General features: G+C 43.7%; 1 protein-coding gene across 6 annotated transcripts in view; it reads left to right on the top strand.

Annotated features, from left to right (window-relative positions):
* The window catches only part of MYOCD (myocardin), a 179,229-nt gene that overhangs the window by 41,197 nt on the left and 117,184 nt on the right, over positions 1 to 20,848 (top strand). For all 6 annotated transcript variants that reach the window (XM_066614683.1, XM_066614687.1, XM_066614686.1 and 3 more), the window contains one exon: positions 15,479 to 15,554. The gene's annotated coding sequence lies outside the window, so the exon portion shown is untranslated. The remainder of the gene's footprint in view (positions 1 to 15,478; positions 15,555 to 20,848) is intronic.

Raw genomic sequence — 20,848 nt, 5'->3', positions numbered from 1 at the left:
CCACCAACTGTTTTCTGCACATTTTCACTTTTGCCTCCCACTGCCTCTCTTGCTGTTGCGTGTATTAGGCACTGAGAAGATAAGTGGTAAGTCTGTAACTTCCAAGCTTGATTTCTGCAATGCACTCTACATGGGGCTGCCTCTGGAGATGATTTGAGAGCTTCCATTGTTGCAGAACACTGCTGCAAGCCTTTCAACAGATTTTGGAAAAACATGTAGACATTCAACCTGTTCTACCCCAGGAACATTAGTTGCCAGTTTAATTCCCAAGTCAAGGTACTGGTTTTAACCTTTCTTGCTTCGCCTGGGAACCTCATGCTTGAGGGATTGCCCCTCCACACTTAAGGAGCTCAAATCAGTAAGACTTATTTTTCATGACATCTCTATGGCAGATGTGAACAGGTTGGAGAGCAGAGCATTTTATGGTAGCCACACCAAAGCTGTGGAATTTCCTTCTGGAACAAGCTATGAGAAGTCTTTGGTTTTTGTTTTGTGTTTATAAGGGCTTTTCATGTGGCATTTGAGTGGAACAACTTTTCCCAATGTTCAAAGCGGTTTATATATCATATCATACAGATCAAAACAATCTAGATTTTAGAAAACTATTTTAATAAATAATTTAAGTGGAAAGGCTGGAAACTGTAAGATTCCCATCCATGGTGAGAAGACGTCAAGGAGTACAGTAGTCTTTCTTATCAAGGGCAAGTAGGGGAAAAGAAGAGAAGGACTTGGGTTCCAAAGATTTCACCCCCTCAAACAATTTTGGGGCATTCTTTGTGGGATCCATTTCACTACATACCCAGACAGCCATTTGAATAAAGGATCTTGGTGGGACATGCGGGTGTCCAGTGCATACACATTTCAAAGAACAATGCAAATTCACAGAAGTTGTTATGGTGCAACTATTTCTATCATAGCCCTTGCTTCTTATTGAGAAAAGCCAATACCCTTCAGTCTGTCAGATGGCACTTAATTGCTGCTGTTACTCAGATGAACGAACATTTGTGTTATATTTTCCAATAGCAAAAACTGGGGTCACCAGGGTGTCTGCTGTTTCTAGCCAAATCCAGATGGGGTTTTCCTATAAACAAGTGCACACAGAATATTTATACAGGCAGTGGCACCTGACGCCTTAGCACTCAGGACATTCTATTGAGTAGCCACTCATACTATAAGTCACGGCCGTGCATTAAGTAAATATTTTAATATAGCCATGTCACTGTTTATTATAGAATGGCGTGGGCCCAAATGCTTGCCTAATGCTTGGTTAAAAAGTCAGTTTACACCATCCTTTACAGCGAATCAAAGAATGCATAAACGGGACTCTTTTGTTACTCAGAGCTCTGTTTACTTTACTTTTCTGTAAACCTTTTGAAACACTTGCTTATAAGAGCTGATAGAACCCAGATTTTCCCCTGTACCAAAGGTGTCCTTGATGTCAGAAAGGTACCACACAGAGTAATCAATGGAGTTTCCACTGAATAAGCACCAGCCTTTTCCTCTGCCCCTCCACAGCTTTGTTTAGAAAACAGAGCAAAGGGAAAAAATGCTGAAGTCCAAGAGTTTTAAAGAGTAGAAACAGGCTTTGATAGCTGAAGCTGCCTAACCATGTCTTGGCATAGGTGGCAGAGGGGCGGGGTGCGCGCGCGTGCAAAAATCCAAGTTTGTAAACAAACATTTTCCTTCTCTGTCGACTGAACTGGACTACTTCTTTTCACTGTTTGTACTGAGCATTTTCAGTGTCACTGCAACTGGGAAATTACTGTCTGGCTTGAAACACACTAGGCAAACAGAAACAGAATTAAATTGAAGTAAGTTTTCCTTGCACGATATTGAATGTTTCAGTTTAACATTTTCTGGGGGAGGTCAATGATATAACTAGCATAGTTTTCTGCAACCAACAGCAACCCGTTCTGGATGCTTAAGAGGGCATGTAGCAGATAGCACAAAGAGTCTGGTCTAGTAGTCCTTCATGTTCTTTGGTGGTTTAAGAACATAAGAGCAGCCCTGCTGGATCAGGCGAAAAGCCCATCTAGTCCAGCTTCCTGTATCTCACAAATGCCTCAGGGAGCACACAAAACAACAAGAGACCTGCATCCTGGTGCACTCCCTTGCATCTGGAATTCTGACGTAGCCCATTTCTAAAATCAGGAGGTTGCACTCCATTATGGCTTGAACTACAACCCATTATGGCTTGTAACCTGTAATGGATTTTTCCTCCAGAAACTTGTCCAATTCCCTTTCTGAAGGCATCTAGGCCAGATGCCATCACCACATGCTGTGGCAAGGAGTTCCACAGAGCAACTACACACTGAATAAAGAATTATTTTCTTTTCTGCACATTTAGGTTTCTATTTTACCTAACCACTTCATAAGTTACCTTTTTCCTAAATGAGAGGCTACATGCCTGATACATGTACATCTTATGTTAATGAAAAAATTCCTGATGGTAAGGGCAGTTCAGCAGTGGAACAGATTGCCGAGAGAGGTGATGGACTCTCCCTCACCAGAGATATTCAAGCAGAGGTTCGACAAGCACCTCTTGGAGATGCTCTAAGAGGATTTCCTGCCTAAGTCAGGGGGTTGGACTAGATGACCTATTAGACCTCTTCCAACTCTATGATTCTATGATAGTTGTCTAACTGAATTTAAGGGAATACGGTTATTACTGTCTGCAAGCCATGCCTTTTTTTGGACCTCTACATGCAAATTTGAAGTGTGAAAAATCTGTATGAGAATTCAACCACATGCGAATCTTAGTTCTGTTTTTTACAGTAATTTTTATGTGATTGGGAGTACACAGAACTGTACTCAGATTCAAGGCATGGCACTTGTCCATATAAGCAAGCACAACTTTACTACTTCTTGGCATGGCCTATTCACCTATTGGAATATGTGAGGAATAGGTGGAACAGGTAAAAGGAGTTGGAAGGGCGCTTCCCTCTGAGCATCACTTAGGTGTTGGTATACTTTCACGGCTTTTAGGAATAGTAAGTGATTAATTAGTGACTAATGTAATAGTGCAGGGAAGTAAATATAGGCCACGTAAGGGATTGTAGAAGCACTATAGATAAGGTATGCTGCTAACCAGACCAGCTTCATGTTACAAAAGAAGGTGGTGGAAGAAGGTTTGATCCTTTTACAGTCATAGCACTAACTTTCCTAGACAGGCTGAAAACCTGGAGAGGGCAGGTTGATCCTAGTAACCCCAGTTGCTGATACTCCAGGGGCAATGTCAGTACAACCTAGTCGCTGTCCTAAGCTGAATCAGCAGCACAGTCAATAGCACAACAGCTTCAGAAAAAAAAAACGAATGTAGCAACACCAATAGATGTTCCCATGCACCCTGAAGCTCTACCAACACCCTGACCAATTGCAGCATCATGTATCTTTTATGCCCATGTCACCTATTCAGAGGTGATACATCAGTGATACACAATTGACCCCATAACATCACCCAACCCAGGGCTGGAACCAGGTCACTGGAGGCCCTGGGACAAAACCCTGACCTGGGCTCCCATGGTGTCCTGCTTTAATTGGGCACTACCATGAGTACTGGAGGTTCTGGAGTTGGCCAAGTCAGGCAGACCCTCTGATGGGCATGGACCTTTGGCCAGTGCTTCATCTGACTGACCCCTGACTCATCCTAGTGCACAGACATCGTCACAAAAAATGCACAACCAGAAAGTGACCAGAATGTAGTGAGATTCTTATGAGATACTGTCACCTGTTGAGTGATGGTAGGTTGTCAAGCCAGTATATAGTTTTCTCATGTTGCATTGGGTGGCTTAGAGACACTCTATGGTCATAGATGTTTGAGCATTCTGTACACTCTTTCTTTCCTTGGCAGGGTTTAAGCCATTTCTGCCCAACTTTGCATATACCCATCAGGGATCAAATGTGTACACCTGTGGGCTGGGTAGAAATGGGTTAAGTACAAGGTATGCAGTGTGTTCAGGATTTAACTTCTATCCCTGCTGCACATGAGTTTCTTGTTGCAGTGGAGTTTTCCCTTTGCAGTGGAACTTGTGGAGTTCCACAGGTATGTTACATCAATGGTTACTTCTCACCAGTACTGGAGTAATGTTATACTGTTATAATCTTTTTCTGTTGATACAGCATTGTGTTCCACCAATACAATGGGGGTTTTAGCAGCAGTCCTATCCAAGCTAGTAGGCATAGGATAGGATCCCCCCATAAGACACATAAAAGAATAGCTTTATTTTGAGAGACTTACCTGAAGAATCAGAAGAGTATGAATGTGTTGTGTTTATAGAAACACAGTTAAGGCATTCCCTGAAGACGTGGCTAGAATTTGCTGTGGTTTGACTTCAGCGTAAAGGGATCAGAGATCTCAAGGGAAACCAAAAGACATCACAATTTATTTCTGTGATAGTGGCTAGCTCTCTTATCCAGAAAACTTTGAGGGAGAAGCCAGAAGTACAGAGTAATAAGATTAAAATCTTTTCTTCTGACACACTGAGAAGGCATAGAGGTCTTAGATTTTCAACATCTCTTTTGTAGTAAGGCAAAGCAGATTATAGATAGGAATTCCCTTTTAAGATTTATTCATAATTTTAAAAAAAAATCTCTGTTCGTACACCCACTGAGAGATGGCTACTTTCTAGATAAATTAAAAAGAGATATTGGGTCCAGGGTCAGCCCAAGACCTCCTGGTGCATCATGCCAAATCCTTACCCCTTTACCCAATGATGTGCCAGCATCTGCTCCTTCCGTTTTCCAAAGTTCTAGCTTAGCACACCCGTCCCCTCCATATTTGTTCTTTGTCTCTGTCTCCCTGCTCTGTTCAGGAAGTGGACAGAGGAGGAGCAGCAGTGGAGACAAGTAGGTGGACAGAAATGGGGCACCACCCACCACTCTCTGCCTGAAGCTACTACTTCATTGGCCCTGATTAGGCCATTACATAAATAGTGCAGTTGGAAATTGTTAATGGTTTTGTGACCCAAGAAAGTTTTTTAATTTAAAAAAAAGCAAAAATAAAACCAAAAAAGTCCTAACTACCCTGTATATTATCATTTTCAGTGTTTGATGATCTGTACTGGAACATTTCTTTGGTTTATGCTATATAGATACAGGGTGACAAATTAATCTGCTTGCAGCAAATGTGTGCAAGCAAGACTAGGGTAGAAATTCAAAGTGATAATAAACTATTCAAGGGTGGCATCAAAAGTTAGGCAAAACGTGAGCCCATGCACGTTAAGAGGAACTGCCCCCCCCCAGCCATGCTGATCCCTGAACTTCCAGTACTGGTGGCAATTGTAGTAGGGACGTATCTGCCTTGGGGCAAGAGTCCTGGGGACCAATTGGAGGTGGGCACCAGAATGTGCGCTACAGTTGCTTCCCCAGTTGGGAAGTGATTAGAGCACACACGCCCTTGTAGCAGCAGCTGGGACAAAATCATCTGATCAGTTGCTGAGAACATGTGTGTGCTACAGTTGCTTCTGACTGGGGAAGTGATTGCTGCACATGTGCCCTCTCAGGAGCTGGTCAGACAATTTCACTACTGCAGGCACTTGCTCCCATCGCTTCCCGAAGTGGTGTTACCTGACATCATCATGTCACATGACATAATTCCATTCCTGCCTAGAGCGCCACAGCACCCTGGTACACCTCTGAGTGGTAGTGCCCAATGCACCATCAATAGGCGGGGGGGGGGCATGAGAGACCAAGTGCTGGCCTTGCTCAGTGCCTCCCATAACTTGGTGCCAGCACCGTACCTTGTCCTTTTCTTCCATGTCCCTATTCCAATCCTTTTCTCAATGACTTCTGAGGTTGCAAAAACTGTATTTCTCCAGTATTTCTCTCTGTGAGAGCAATGCCCCATATATGACAAACTGCATCCTTTTATCCAAGTGTTTTGTGGCAGAGGGGTGTGCAAGCAGGCATTTAACTTGGTGTGATCTCCACCTCCTGCTCCTGTGGGGAGCATGCCACCTCCAAGAGGATCACTATACCAAGTACATAAACCAAGTTACATATACATATACCACTATACCAAGTTACAGCTAGTACATCAGGCATGCCTTTAGAGCTTCCTTCTTTGTTTTGTATGTTAGGTCAGTAGACCCCAAACTGTGCTTTGACAAACTCACAGGGGCACTGTGAGTCCACTGGGATGTCCTTGGTGGCCTCTTCTTCCAGCTCTCCTGGGCATCACCATCTTGGGTCATGCAAGATCCAGTGTAGGCACCCTGAGAGTGCTACCAGCACATGCCATGCTTCCTGATTTAAATGGACCATGCAAAGAAAGGAAAAATAATTTTTTTGATTTTGTTTTGTTTTTTTGAAAGGAGGCCCAATCTCTGCCTCCCGGGCATTTTTGTGGTGAAGGCGGTTGCTGCGACCTTTTTGGAGGTAAGAGGGCAGGAAGAGGATGATGCAACTGTGCTGCTGGATCACTCTCCTCCTAGATGGGTGGACTAGAAGTTGGTGGTAGGAGTGAATCTTGTGCTCCTTGGGCATAGCTTGCCCTCAGACTGGACCTGCTCACACTAGTTACTCTGAGTCCTGGGAAGATGCAATCTGGAATCTCTAAGGCTAATCTGAGTCAGTCCTAGTTGTGTAGAAAGTTGCCGTATGTTAAGTCAGACCACTGTTCCGTCTAATTCAGTGTGGTCTACAGTGACTCCAATACAGACTTCAGTATTGTCTCCAGAATTTCAGGAGTTTCCAGCACTACTTGGAAATACCAGGGATTGAACACAAGACCTTCTGTATACAGAGTAGGTGCTCTTTCACTGAGCTATGTTTCCTCCTCTGAAATATTGCTTAATTTTGGAATGAATAAAATAATGAAAGAACCTCTGGACATGTGCGGAATGTACCTCTCCAGTTAATAACCATATCCATCCTCTTACAGATGTCAGATTTAGGAAGGAGGGATTTGGGGTGAGAGAAAACAGTTTCCTCACAGGTTTGTGCCTTGGCGTCTTTCCTGAAAAAGTGCCCAAAGTCAAGACTTGCCACCAACTTGCCAGGATGTATGCCACAGTATCAGCAAGATGTGGGTCAGTGGCAGCTCTAGAAAAAAGTGGGGGGAGGCACCGAAGTGTCAAAATGCATTTCTGGGAAGTGGGCATTGTCTTACATTAGTTATTTGAAAGGGTGATAACACCATATTTCATGTTACTACTCCCATCCCAAACCTAAATCAAAGCGAGCCCATGTGGTAATAAAGGAAAGCACTCAGAGTATGTGAAAAGCACCTTTCCTTCAAGTTACCCCAGGGGTCCAACAATGGGGAGGGGCAACATAGAACAAGTTACTTGTCTGGAAGGCTCTTGCCTCACAGATAGATCCCCCTCTGGCTGGGCCTGTGGTGTTGCTACAAAAACCCAACTGTAAGCAGGCATGGAATTCTGGGGAAAGAGTGACTAAACATGGAAGCTGGTTTTTGTGAAGGCACTCTGACATGAAAGCAAATCAAGCAATAGGTTTGACAGCTTGAAAGAAAAAACAGCACAGCTGTTTGTGTGGTTGACGAGAGTCTGGTGCATGTAGCTGTGGCACTAACATACACATTCTGAGCTTGGATGGTAGTTTAGGTAGCGAGGAAATATCTCCCTTAAGTTAATATTCTTCTATGTTTAGCTGTATGTACCCACAGGGGTACACTTCACTGACTTCTCATTTCTAACATCTGCTTCTGCTTATATGCAGTTGAAGTTTCAGGTCTGTGTGCAATTCTAAAACATCAGTTCTGCTGTTGATGTGAATCAGAAAAATTACTCCTCTGTGAGTTTCTAAGGTAACGGACATTTCTGTCCTTATTGTTTTCTGATATTAACAACGAAAGTAATAATACTTAGCAAGGCATCTACAGATCTTCTTTTAGAAGCACTTTACGGGGTTATAGCAGGGACTCTGAGAAATCATCTTACTCACACCCCTTCAAGGAAGCAAGGTGAATTATATCTAAACGATCTTTGTCAGACACTTTGAACTATTTTTAAAACTTCCTAATGAAAAGGACTTGCCAGCCACTGACTATCTTGTTTTCTTTTAACAAGTATCTTCTACTTTAAAAGATGCCTTAATGCTTAATCCAGGGTGACCGGATACAATGGAGAACAGAGTGCTTATACCTTCAACCATTGTGTAGGAGAGGGAATTTGGGCAGGTGCAGCTCAACATGGAAGGGTTTAAAAAGCTGCACCTGCCAAAATTCCCTCTGTACAATAGTTAAAGTATGGGTACTCTGTCCTCCATTGTCTGCCCAGAATGTCTAGTGATTAAAACATTATATGTTGAAATTAACTAATATTGAGTTTTCACAAAAGTGTGCAAAAGGTAGTGCACTCAATGAATTCTTCTTCTGCCATCAGCCTGTCTATTTTGTGACCGTTCCTGCATATGGCACTGGTAACTCAGTGGAAAAAAGTAGGAGCCAGCTTACATACTGTGCTGAGTATCTGCCCAGAGTCAGTCTGGGCGTGCAGCAAGGTATTTCTGTTGACAATACAGTGGGAAGGGAAAGAGGACCCCTGCACGTGCCGGAGTTTTCCTTCCATAGCTAGTGCTTGGAGGCTGTGTATCTGTGAAACTCTCTGTTGTGAGTAGTTTGTGGAGGGCAAAAAGTCTCTTAATATAATAAGAGAGAGATTTGGCGTAAACATTGGGTGAGGAGGTGGAAGTTAATTCAAAGAGTCTGCTGCCTTTGAGAATCCTCCTGCTGTGAGGAGAACAAATGTTTCGGCATTAGCATGCATATTGAGGAGAGGGAGCCATTATTATAGTGTGGCTCAGAAGCCTCATGTCCTTATTATTCCTTCTGCATCCATTTATCGCAACATCTCTTAGCCACTCAGCTCATTCTCCTGAGGAACAGCCTATCTGCATGGCTCAGAGTCCTTGTGTAGGATGTCATTTGATTTTGTGGTGTTCCTCATTCCATGTTTGCTGTACGCGGATTAGTGTAAGATTAGTGGAGTGTAAATCCTTAATCCCCTGGGTATCTGGCCTCTGCAATATATTGTTCTCCCATTTCCCCCAGGGCAGCAGTGTTCCATCTTGTAATTGTAAAGTATTTATCTGGGTCAGATTAAAAATCATTTGATATAACTTTAAATTTGGCATCTTTGGGCGCCTTTTGTTTAGACCAGTGTATAATTTGGTTAATTTTAAAGTATTTTTTAAAACTTTGCCACAAAAAGATATAATTTTTTTTTTATTTCAGGTTTTTTTGAAATCTCAGTTGGCAACCACAGGAAAGGGTGATTAACCGGTGGTGGTGGTGGGGGGGTGTTTTAAATATCTTTCTAACATTGATTTTGCTGTGTGTGTTTTGTGCAGAAGTTTCCATTGCTCCCCCCTCAGTGACCACTGCACCAGGGCCTGTCCTGAGCTCTTCACCAACCTTTTCAATTGCACAGACTTCAACATAATAAGGGCTTTCTCCCTCATAACCAAGTGAAACTGCCATTTGCTTGCTCGCCTTCAAATAGTGCCAAGCTGTGTTTGGGTACATAAAGGCATCTTGCATTTTGTTCAGTTTACAAGGCTACAGCTAATACCAAAGAGTGTGCATGGTTTGTGTCAAGAGAGTTACATGTTGCCAGGTCATGATCTTAGCATAGGTTTCGGATTTTGTTTGACTCTTTTCATAAAGACTTCACTCTTGGAGCCATGGAATTATATGATGTTAAAGACATTTATAGACTTTTTTTTAAAGTAACAAAGGTTCTAGACTCCACAGTTGTGTGTAAAAGAAAGAAAGAACTGAAAAACAATAAACTTCAAATGAATGACTCCTTCACTTTTGTCACTACAATGGAACTGAATATTCCTATGTGGATTTTCATTATAAAACTGGCATTTTGAAGAGTGCCAATCCTTGGCAAAATTCCTCTACCTTCCACTGTTTCCCGGTACTTTTCCACACCTGTTCTCTGTCATTATTACTTTGGTACCATTTTTTCATGTTGCCCACATTCTTTTTTCCCTCTCAGCCCTGATTCTATGAGTGAACATGCATATAAATGCATGACTTCAAAAACAATTGCAAAAATAAACTGTTCTTACAAAACAGTTTGCTGCAGCCTCCCTGCAGCCCTCATCGGCAGATACTGCTTTGCAATTACTGTAAAGCAACCTCTGCCAGCCTCTGTCAATGCTAGTTATGGCAGTGGGAGAAGGGGATGGATAGGATCTGGATACAGGTGACCATTTACCAAATGGTAACCTCTTATGGTATGAACACTACTGTTTGGTGAACAGGTTGTCTGGGTAAATACAGATGACTACTGTGCCAAGCAGAGAGCTCACCCAGAGTAGTTATCTGTGTGATTTTTCATATCGTTCTGCTAGGTGGTAAGGAAAATTTTACATCAGGTGCAGGTGTGTGGTAAAATGGTCACCTGTGGTTAACCCAATACAGAGATGTATCGGAGCATGTGAGACCACCTGAGGCAATGGCAACAATTAACACTATTCCCCTGCATATGTATGGAAGGAGCTTCCTCAGTACTGGTCACTGGTATCAACACAACAGTAAAAGGCTGTTTCCAATGAACTTTCTAAGCCTTGAAATGATTTCCAAAGTCATTGATGCAAAGAAGCAAAATATGTCCATGTGCTCACATACCTTGAGGGCTGAATCATTATCTGTCATTATGAGGTTGTTTTTACTTATATGCTTAGCAAAGATGGTGTGCTGTGTACTGTGTGAGACATGCTTACAGGCAGCAGGATGAAGCACATACAAGCACGGAATTCCACTCTGGGTCACTTACTAGAAACAAGGTAGACAGAACATTGACTCCATAGTTGTTTGGGTCTTCATGTATAATGTTCTTGTTCATAAACGTTCATACAGCATGCATCCTATGCCTTATGCAGGTTTTTCTCTATAGCCCAGTTTTCCTGCACCAATAGCAATCTGAGATTGGCTCAGATGTAAATATGGGTATTATTTATCATAACACTGCTTCCTATAAGACTGTGACATTATCACATTATTTGTCCTGGGTGTAATATTTACAGTATTAAAAAGAAAAAGATTAAAATGCACACAAAAAAATTAACCCTAGGTTCCTTCTTCAACAAGAAGGCTGTAGTTCTTAAGGATGAGTTACAACCTGGTTCATCCTCCTGGGAGTAGCTCTTCCCATCATTTTCCACCATTGCCATGTTGAAGCAGTTGTGGTAGTGGTAGTCAGTTATCCAGCAGGCTCTGACCTAGTGCACTGGTGAGTATACTGTGAACACATCTGCGTTAGAAAAATGTTATAATGACCTCTTATAGCACTGCTTCACACCGCACTCTGTTTTCTAGGACTGTATCCACAGGATTGCAGGTCTGCAAGACTTCTTCCCTGTCTGTGCCCACTTAGGGATACAGGTGATGTCCATCTTAGATTAAATACGGAATATAGCATAGGTAGATGTTGAGAAACACATTGTGAGGTTCTACTTCTTGAAGGAAATTCCAACTGGTGAGAAGATGCAATGCAGCTCTTCTAGACCAGAGATTACTATAGTATTCCTATCTGTTATTGTGGCTCAAAGTTGGTCTTGCTTTAATGGAACTCCTGACATACTCTGGTTGCACATGGAACCATTTTCTTCATATGCTACAGGACCAGGAATACTTGAAATAGTAGAAAGCATTTTTAATCTGTTTGTCACAGATGACAAAGCCATATACCTGCGATTTTCAAATTCTCCAGGAGTTTGAAAACCGCAGTAAGTGCTTGCAAGGGAGGGGAAGGAGGCAGCTGGGGCTCCACTTTCACTTTTAGAAGCCTGGGGAGCCCTGCAGATGCTCACGCAGGGCTCCCCGCACCACAGGACGGCTGCTGCAGGGACTGGTGAGTGCATCCGAGTCCCTCCAACCTGTTAGTGATGCAATCCTGGGGACTGCGTCGCTGCCTTCCCCCTGCCCCCGCCCCTTAAGGGGGCAGAGGTCAGGGCCTTCAGGCTGGGGCATCGCAATGCACCACTTTGAATACCACTGCCATATACAATGTTTTCAAGAAATAATCAAACAGGTTTTCTAAGGAAATACTATATAGCTAACTGTTTCTCACAGCTCAAGGTTTGGGCCTTCTATTTTCAAACTTTCTGAGCCTTTCTGATTTTTTTTTTTCATTTTTCTATTAATCAAGTTTGTCGTTGTGGCTTTTGTTTCTTCCTCTCCTTCTGGACTGGTATAGACTTAATTTGCATTAATTTTCCATTTCAAGCCCCTGCCATGTTTTTCTTCTTCCCCTTCTCCAAAAAAATACTTTTGTTGCAGTTTAAAAAAGAAACAAAAATTAACAATACAAATCAGGAAGCAAGAGTAGAAATGTGCCCACGTGTACACCCTAAATAGCTGTTAGGTCCTAATGAGCCTTCCTAGGATCCCCAAAGGTAGGAAGCTCTCGGCGAAATGACCCTAGCTGGATAAATGCTTAAATTGCCAACCTGTAATTTGGCAAATACAAATGTACTAGGATCGGAACACATGAGGTCTGATTCGCTATGGCCCCCAATAATTGAAGACTGTTTCACATATAGGTTTTATCTGTGGAGGAACTAGAAGCAAGCCTAAGGCACTTGCATTCTCCCACATTGCAGTACAGCCTTCACTCTATACTCAGGGTTGTATTTGCTGTCTAACAGATTTACGGCCCAATCCTATTCTTCCACAGTGTCCAGCTAGTACAATGGGGCTCTAATGGTCACCGCTGTTGCCTGTGTTGAACATCGCTGGCTCCAATAGATCTACTTGAATCTGTGCCAGCCCTTGCTCTAATGTGGAATAGAGGAGACCCAGGTCAGGCTCTGGAGCTCTGGAGAGGGGTAGGATCTGGCAGCAGCCTCTGCCAGCATCTCCGCCCCCCTCCTGGGCCAGATCTGCCTATTGGCTCTCCCTTCTTCTGCCCAGTTCGACCCCTCCCCACATTCCCCCATCCTCCCCTGCCCCGAAAAGCCCCTCTGCCGCCTGGCGGGGATATTCACCACCCAGCACTCCACTGACACATCCTATCAGCACTGAGGCCCAGCTCTCCACTGGTACTGGTGTCTCCTGCCAGCAGGAAAGTGCCTTACGGCAATTTTATGACACCCACCATGTCATAACATGCGATAGTGTGCTGACTGAAAATCAGCTCCCCATATATAATCCAAGATGTTGAACCAATGAAAGGTATACTTAATATATTTTTAATTCCTTGTCTTCTGAGCCTAAAACAGCTATTAGAATGTGGTTTTAATGCTATGGCTCACAGGAATGCCACTCATTTGTTCCAAAATTTAGATCTAGTTGTAACAATTCTGGATATCATGACACTTTCACAGACATATTGAATGTCCTAAATTTTGGCATGAGTGTAAGATGCAAGTCCTGAAGACATTGGGGTATTAGGAGGAATGGGAGAAAGCGGTCACAGATGGCCTGCTTCTAATCTCTCAGAAAATTTTTTCTATTTTCTTTTTCCCTTCCAAGAGATCATCCCCAGTTGCTTGTTCTTTGCTGGTGGCTGGAAAGGTGGGTAGGCCAACTCTCCAGGGCTCAGAAGAATTTGCAGCAATATGGAAAAATGGTCTGTAAGTTCCTTGTGAAACAGTCCTGTTGAACTGGGTTGTCTGTTTCATGGAGGAGGCACAAGGGAGTTTAATGAACAGAACCTTCCAAGCTTGAATATTATCTACCAAGGAAAAGCAGATAACTCTAATTCCATTTACATTCCATAACAGCTCTAGGCAGACTTTTCACATGGGTGAATCCATTAGTTCATTATGGAAGTCAGGTCTAAAATGTTGGGTTTCTCCCTCACCCATGTGTTCCTGGTTACTGCACACATCCAGCAATGACAGCTGCAGGGTCCAGTCATCTTTCTGAGAATTGTTGTCATTGGGGAAAATGCAACTGGTCTCATCTGTGTTTCAACCTTTTAGAGAATCTGGAAGTACCTCTGCTGACTACTACACTGTGAACAGCAGTTAAGAAGCACAAATATCTATGTGTTTTATCAGCAACATTCTTGTGAACAGAATCCCAGGAACACAAACATGCCACAATAAACATGCAAAGAATGTGATAGGTTGCATCTTTGTGCCTCTCTTTCTCATTCTCTCTCCTGGCTTTTCTCTGCCAGTTTTTAATGTTTTATGACAAGCCACAATTGCGCAAAAGCCACTCATCAAGCAATAGAAGGAGATATATTTACTTCCACTTGAACCTCTGCTAAGAAAAACAGGAAAATATTGGAGACAAGTGGATGAATGAGCTGACTAATCTGAGCAAGTGTGCACTGTGTCTGCTTCCACCCAGCAAAAGTAGCTAGAAAGATAAGTAGACTTGCAAAAGCACATGCACGATCCCACCAAAATAAATCAACTTCAGGCCCAATCTTATCCTTGAGACACGCTGGTATATCTCTACATACACTGGCGCAAAGTCACCCCACTGACATAGAAGTCCGCCTGCTGTCGCACTCCATGGACTCTGGTGCAACATTGGAAAAATGCCACACCAGTGTAGCTCAGATGTAACTGTAGATGTAGCTCACCAGTGTAGCTGCTCAGATGCCAGCACAATTCTGGTGGCAGAGTTTGCCAAAATGGGGAGGAAATGAGGGTGTGATGTTTGTCAGATCCTAACCCCCTTCAGATGATGCACGCTGTTGGTGGCAGAAAATACTGTGTCAATGACAGAGCTGGTGTTAGTAGGAGAACCCCATAGGGAACAATGGAGAAGGGAAAAAAACAGCAGAAAATTGCAACTCCTGTCACCTCCCCTGCCTTGCCCACTCTTCCATGACAGAAGATAGGATACAGACTACATTTGGCAGCCAATCACATTACGACAACCCCAGTCTATAAGCTGCTGCAAGGGAGCCTACAGCACAGATAAGAGGCTCATCATGGGGCCCTACCTCTCTGCTCTCTCAAAGGGGAACTTGGGTGATGGGAACCACACTGGGTGTGGCAGAAAGCGTGATGGCACATTTGTGATCTTGTAGAAATGTGATGGCACATTTCTACCATCACTTGGGTGATGGGAACCACACAAGGGCCGTGACACACAAAGACAGTACTTTGCACCAATAACCTCTTGTTATATATATAGGAAGATATGCAGTATACATCTTGCTATACACTAAACCTTTCAGAATTTGTATTGCAGGTAGTCTGCCCCAGGATGCCTCCATATGCAAGCACCCAAGTGCTACCTCTCCCCACCACTCCTACAGAAGAAGCATGCACAATAGACCCTACACAGTTAAGGAAAGGGGGGAGGGAATTCCATGCCAACACACATAGGTGATCATCTTTGTCTCATGTCTTATGCCCCCTTCTGAGTCTTCAGTATTATCACAGGGGTCTCTGCTATCACCTGTGTTGCCTAATCATCCCTTCCTTTTGCAACAGCTCAGAACAGGCAGTGCCTGCTTCCTTTTGGTGAATGCCAGGGGCTCCAACCATTGGTACTGCTGATCAAACACTTATCTGAATCCCTTTTGTTTTTCAGGGCTGCATCATTGTCACAAGGGGCTGAACATTGGTCCTTTAAAAGTTCCACCACACACACCCCAGGAGAGGGAAAGGTACTGTTTCAATCTGCCACGCTGTAACGGCTCCCCTTGTGATCTCTCTTAGTCCCTCCCAAGGCAAAAATGTTTCATTCCAGTTGGTGAATGCCCCCATAAAAACTCAAACCCTCACCATGGAAAAACTTGTGTGTTTGTCGCACATGGCTGCCATATTCCAAGGGAACTGTTGTTCTGCCCTTCCTGTACTCTGCTCACAGATGTATTCCTTGGATGTGTATGTGCTTGTGTAGGTGAGATAAGGGAGCTTGAATTCTTGGTGCAGGAGTTCCTAGAAAGTCTTTGCTTTTCCCCTTCTTTGCTGACACCACTGTAGCTCCTGTAGGGGATGGGGTGGTGTAGTGTCTTTGTGTCATGTCTGTGGTGTGGTGGAGGTTCCTGGTGCTGTGTTGCCCACCATTCCTAGTGGTGGGCAGGGGGGAACCCTCCCAAGTGTTGGCCACTCTTTGGCCTTGCCCCTGCCCATGGTCTGTTTACCCTGGCAGTGCTTGACTTGCTGCTGGTGTTGGGCTGGATGCATGTAGCGATTGGCTCCTAGGGCATCACACCCATAAAGCACAGATGAAGCACTGATAATGCATGGATGTTATGTCAACACTGTGCTCATGGCTTGCCAATGTCAGAATGCTCTGTGGATGACAAGCTGAGTTGGGATTTTCATGACTGCTGTTGGCATTTCTGGGGTGGGCTGTGCCATTGTTACTCAGAGGGCCGCACCAGCATTCTTGGGAGGGCTGCATTGGCATGGCAGTGCTTAAGAGCAGACTTACAGCCCAGTCCTGAGCTACCTGGCACACGGGGCTGCAGTGGTGCTGAAAATCGCTGCCGCTGCATCCTGAGTACAACCAGGGCAGCACTGGTGGCTCCTCAGAAGATGGAGACTTTTGTCCCCTTCCCTTGTGTAAGGCCCCATAATAGGGCTACTTGATTCAACACGACTCAAGGGTCACCGTAGAATCAAGAGCCTTAGGCTCAGGATCCGGTGGAGCAAAGCTCCACCAGTCCCACCTCCTCCCTCTGCCTGGCATGCCTCCTGCCCGCCCTCCCCCTGCCTTCCCCCACCTCCCCCCGCCCCGGAATGCCTCCTTCCTGCCTCCCCCTACGCCTCTACCTACCTGTCCACTGCCCAGTGATCTGTGTGACTGTGGAGCAGTGGTGGTCCAACAGCACTAGCCCAGAGCTAGCACCATCACAGGACTGGTGATGAGGGCCACAGACATGTCTTATAATAATAATAATAATAATAATAATAATAATAATAATAATAATAATAATAATAATAATAATAATACAGGTATTTCTATACCGCCTTTCTTGGTCCTCAGATTTCTCCTTAGACTTTATTCAAGGCGGTTTACATAGGCAGGCAAATTTAAATCCCCGTAGGGATTTTTACAATTTGAAAGAAGCTTTCTACCTTTCAAGAAACCACAACATTCAGGTGTTTCTTTCTTGATCTGGTCGCACATTCTGGCCTCCATCCTCCCACGCTCAGAGCAGATGGAATAGCTCGGCTCAGCTTGTCGCACGGTGCCGGTGGCCTCGAACTGGCAACCTTCGGATATTATCTTCAGGCAAATGGAGGCTCAACCCTCTAGACCAGGCCTCCTGCCCTTATGGCACATTTGTGACAGTGCGTGCCAGTGGTAAGCTGGCATGCACTGTTTAGGATTGGGCCCTTAGATTATAATGGACATCGCACCAGTATCCATGCAATGTGGGTGCAGTGTTCAAATAGGACTGGGTCATTAGTTCCCTCTAATTCCAGTAGGAAATAAGTAATGCTTAGCTCTTCCAATTGGCTTTTTCAGCCACACTAGACGCTGTTCCAGAACCACCATTCAGAGCGCGATACCATAGTCTTTCGAGACTGAAGGTTGCCAACACACACAACTCTTCCAATGAAGTCAATAGGGTTTAACAGTGTTTGGCTGTATTGTGGCTCATGGTTTTAATGGCGCTTGTAATAAACATGGTTCTGCCAAAATTGTTGTCCTACACTGTATACTTTTTTTGTCAGTAACACCACTGGAAATTAATGCCTTTTTGTTCTCTAAATAAAGCCTGCATTAATGATCTAAAGGACAGCAGAAAGAAAGGAGCTGCACTGAGAAGCTTGTAGAACTGTAGAGTGGTTCCCAACCTTAAAAATAATTTGAGAGGTCTCATGAGAGAAAGAAGATCACCTTTATCACTTCTAGTGTCTTTTTGAGCGAAAACTCCCTCATGGACCACCAGACAGGGCAGAAAACCGATCGCCTGCAGCCAGCACTGAAGGATCCATTCTCCACCCTCTTTGGTAGTTCACGGGGGAGTACTCACTCAGGAGACACTTCCCCACAGACCACCAGAGAACGGGCAGAGAATGCCAGCAGCCGCAGCTAGCAACAAAAGCAGCCACCCACAAATCTTCTCTATAAATAATCTAATAAATCTCTAACAAATCTCTAATTATTAGAAAGTTAATTGTACTTTTGTGTGCAGAGGGATGGGGGGGTTGCATGTGTTCCAATTTTTGCTTCAGTGGCATGCTGGCTCCTAAAGGTTGGGAACCATGGGTCTAGACTGAGAGTCATATAATTCTTCATCTTCTTGATCAGCTCTTGAGATTTCCAAGGATTAGGGTGTCCAGTAGTCTATATATGTTTTTTGAAATTTGAAATACTTCAGGCTGAGTAATTACTGCTCAATCGTATCTCTCACCACCTTATAGCATGCAACTACACCAACAGGGGCTGTGCTGCATACTATGGGGGTGTGTGTGATCAAACAGCCTGCATATTTTTCACTTATCCCCCAAAAGGCTCCCAATTGGCTATGGGTCTCCTCAGACCTAAGCCAGCTATGTAGTTGCTGCAAATCCTGAGGAGAGCCAGGCCAGGCTGAAATATGGGGGATAAAACCTGGCGCACGTGACTGCCACTGAGTCTGCCCCCTCCCTCCGCAACATAACCCCAGTTCCTCCCCAATACACCATTACTTCATCTCCCCGCTCACAGCCTGCTTCCTCCTCCAACGTAATGACTCCTATGGAGCCTCCCAGAGCTGCCTGATGGTGAATCAAGTAGCCCCACTGCAGGGCTACTCCGTTTGCCTGGGGGAAGGGGATGAAAGTCCCCTTCTCCCGAAAAGCTGCTGGCGGCTGCCTGAGGCGTGTAGGATGCGGCGGCAGCTATTTTCAGCGCCACCACAGCCCTGGGCAGATCAGGATTGGGCTGTGAGAGATTTCAGCTGTAAACTTCGGTACTGCATCTGTAGACGTTAAATCTGCAAAAAGAAGTCAGATGCCTTGCCCTGCTATCAAATATTTTTTAATAGAATGCCCTGGCTAGCCCATTCTTTCCAAAGTAGAAATGAGCTTGCAACTTATATTTTTGGATTGCAACAAAGGATGTGTTTAAATACATCCATTTAGCTGTATTGTTGTCTAGCCAATTATTCTAAATCAGTGTTTCCCAAACTGTGGGTCAGAACTTTTGGTGGGTTGTGAAAAGTTTCTGAAATATTTTTTAAAAAAACATTGCAAGTTTTTTAACTTGCAAAATCTTGCCCTGTTTGTGGAAGAAAACTGTAGCAGTGGGCAATCTGGATGGAAAGACCACTCTCAGGAATGCTAACCTGTGTTATGAGGTAATTGTCATACTTCCAAATTACAATGTCATTGTTTCAAATTTTCTCTAGTAATTGGTGTGCCCTAGATCATGTATGAATCCAGTTTCAGCCTTTTCTCTGACCTGAAAGTCCCTAACTGCACTTCTGGCTCTCCAGTTCAGCTTTCTGGGTACGCTGGCATGACTGTAAGAAGGTTTGGGGGAACACAGCAGCCTTGGGAACACAGGACCCCAATTATATTTATTAATTAAAATATTTATTTTTACATCTTTTTTTTTCTAGTAAAGCTATGCAGCTCCTGTTAGATAGTCATTTTAAAAAGCAGGTCCTGGTGTTAAAAGTTTGGGAAACACTGTTCTAAACTGCTCTGGAAATTTCCTTTGCCAGTGCTGTCAGTACACAAGAACCATTATTTCATTAATTATCACATTAATATTTGTACTGTGCCACTAGCATTCTATCCTAGGATCTGAAAGGAGACCAGCATTAAAATGGGATTGCCCACGTTCCAGCAACACTATTACTTGAGGCTGCTGTAAAAAATACATTTTCCTTTAGAGTTTCAAACATTTATGGCCCCTCTGTCCATCTTGGTATTAAGCAGAATCAGAAACACTGTAGTAGAGTTGTCTGAAACTTTTACTCAACAGATTTCATCTTGCTTGGAAGCGCCATGTAAAGCTACCATTGTAATGAGACTTTATGGGTCTTAATATTTATAGGCAGAGAAGAGACAGGACACGTCCTGTTCTGTGTATAGTCTTGCAATTTATATGTTGGCAGCAGTGTATGATGGGAGATGTGTTCTGAGGCTCACAAGTATGCTTAAGCTTTGTAAATATGTTAGGTTCAAGCTGAAGTGAGGGGACAGCATGGAATGTTTTTTAGGCTAAATCTGACATGGGGTGGGAGGAGGGGGACAAGAACTCAAGAAGCTGGTGCTACTTGAGTGTGCTGTGAAAGCAAGCGTCTGCCAGGCCATGCTGTGACCTCCAGACTTTCAGTGAAGGACCATGCTATAGTTACTGAAAATTAAAACGTTGCACATGCTCCAGGTTTCAGAATACTGTAATGTTATTTGGCTAATAGAAGAAAAAAAAATCTTCATGAGCAGCACCGATGCCGGTGGTCCCAGAGCCTGAACACTGCTTTGCTGGCTCTCACTAGCTATTTTTCACAAACATAAATAATCATAATCCATATAAAACTGTCATATTGGTTCAGCATAGACGTCACCAAAGCCCCTGGCTAATTCATCAAAGATTTAATGTTCAGCCTCACTAAGTTACATTTTTGTAAGCAGATGCAATTTACCGGATGGTCCTGTCATCACCAGCAACTTTCCATTGGAAAGATGCATCACATCAACAACTCCAAAATGCTAAGAAAGATGAATATTTGAAAACAGTCGAATAAACAGTTATTACTAGTTCTTTGTTGCTTACTAATTACAAAAATAGAAGATTTTGGATGCTATGAATACAGCTGTGGATGGATTGTCATTCTGTTTGGCATGCTGCCTGTCTTCAGCATGTAGCAATTACAGTAATGGAAATCTTAATCAAAATGTGGATTGTGTGGACAAGTGGCCCGGTAGAGCCACAAAGCACTGTCAAAGGAGCCTTGCTATATGCGACCAGTGAAGCAGAGGCAAGTTTTCAAAGCCTACATGCATACAA

The sequence above is a fragment of the Tiliqua scincoides genome, chromosome 2 (assembly GCF_035046505.1).
Source record: "Tiliqua scincoides isolate rTilSci1 chromosome 2, rTilSci1.hap2, whole genome shotgun sequence".
Lineage (NCBI taxonomy): Eukaryota > Metazoa > Chordata > Lepidosauria > Squamata > Scincidae > Tiliqua > Tiliqua scincoides.
This window is presented reverse-complemented; position numbering and strand designations above follow the sequence as displayed.